Below are 1,667 nucleotides of genomic sequence, written 5' to 3' on the forward strand. Positions count from 1 at the left end.
AATAATAATAATAGATTTTATGTTTTTTCTACACAGACAATGAAATTATGGTCATTTTACATTATTTTGGGTGGACGTATTTTGCTAAATTGTAAATTATTTTAACCTTGTGAAATGTTACTTAACAACATAAACAGCCACTTGGCTTGACTGATTTCCCCAGTGATGTGTCACGCATGTGCCAGTCTGCCCAGATTTTCTTGTTTCTCATCATCCATTATGACCCACCTATTTTTTTCTAAGTGTACCAGTACTTGGGGCTGCCACACCAGAGGAGTCTTCCCTCCATTGTCTGACCATGACAGCCTCAGCTGGTTCATGGAGCTCTTTGCCAGGAAGTTCACAATGCACCAGGAGAGTCTGGTTCGGCTCAGATGGGGTCAGGGCAAAGCCTGAGCACCTATGACGTCACTGTTTCCAAGAGCGTGCAGACAAGCGGATGGTGAACAGATTAGCGTTTTGACTTTCTTATGACAGTTGCCTCGGACGCAAGGAATTTCTTCCCTTGGGAGATGACACGGGCTTAGCTCACCGCTCCTCCCACACTTCAATTTTCCGTAGTTCAGGGTGTGTTTTGGAATATTGTGAAATGAAGAAAACACCCTGTTAAATGTCAGAGTTCTCACTCTGTTTCCTATGCCTTCCTAACGTTTATACAGTCCTTCAGAGGACTCTGAGCTAGACAGTTTGTCTAGGATGTGTGGGATGCCAGGAGTGATACACAAGAATGGGTAAATGCATAGCCCTTCCTTCCTTCACCGCTGACTCTCACCTAAGAAGCACTTAAGTCCCTGAATGAAATGAACTAGAAAGTAAAGAAGTGTGCTGGTCTGTGAGGACTCCAGGGAGTGCAAAGCTATAGAACTCACAGGGAGGCAAGCTTTGATGCCTTGAGACTCTGCATTCCATCCCAGTGGGGTTGGTAAGACACCGTCTGGTCTGCCCCTTAATAAAAAAAAAACAGCTTTGTCAAAAGTGAAGTGATTTACTTAAGGACAAAATTGATAGGAAGGCATAAAAGCAAGATTCAAAGCCAAGCTATTACTATATAGCAGCATTTCTTTGCACGTAATGACTGTGAAAATAATCCAATAATTAAAAAGTTCAATGATAATAAACTTCTCTGATATTGTAAACGAAGCCTTGTCTCCCACCTGTCTGTTTCCAAATTTCCAGCAACCACTTCCCAAATTACCACAGAGAAGCTTATATTAATTATAAGGGTTTGGACAATTACTCAGACTTATTAACAACTAGCTCTTACATTTAAATTAACCCATTTCTATTAATCTATGTATTGCCACATGGCCGTGGCTTTACTAGTTCTTGGGCAATTGCCTTGAGTCTCCCCAACTCCGCTCTTCTTTCTACTTGTATCTGTTTGGTTTCCCACCTGCCTTTATTCTGCCTGACTACAGACCAAATCAGTTTTTATTATCAACCAGTGAGGGCAACACATATTCACAGAGTACAAAAAGATCAACCCACTGCATATTTTTTTTTCTCCTAAAACTAAACAGCTCGGGGGCTGGAGAGATGTCTCAGTGGTTAAGAGCATTGCCTGCTCCTCCAAAGGTTCTGAGTTCAATTCCCAGCAACCACATGATGGCTCACAACCATCTGTAATGAGGTCTGGTGCCCTCTTCTGGCCTGCAGGCATACACACA

The sequence above is a fragment of the Microtus ochrogaster genome, chromosome 6 (genome assembly GCF_000317375.1).
Source record: "Microtus ochrogaster isolate Prairie Vole_2 chromosome 6, MicOch1.0, whole genome shotgun sequence".
Lineage (NCBI taxonomy): Eukaryota > Metazoa > Chordata > Mammalia > Rodentia > Cricetidae > Microtus > Microtus ochrogaster.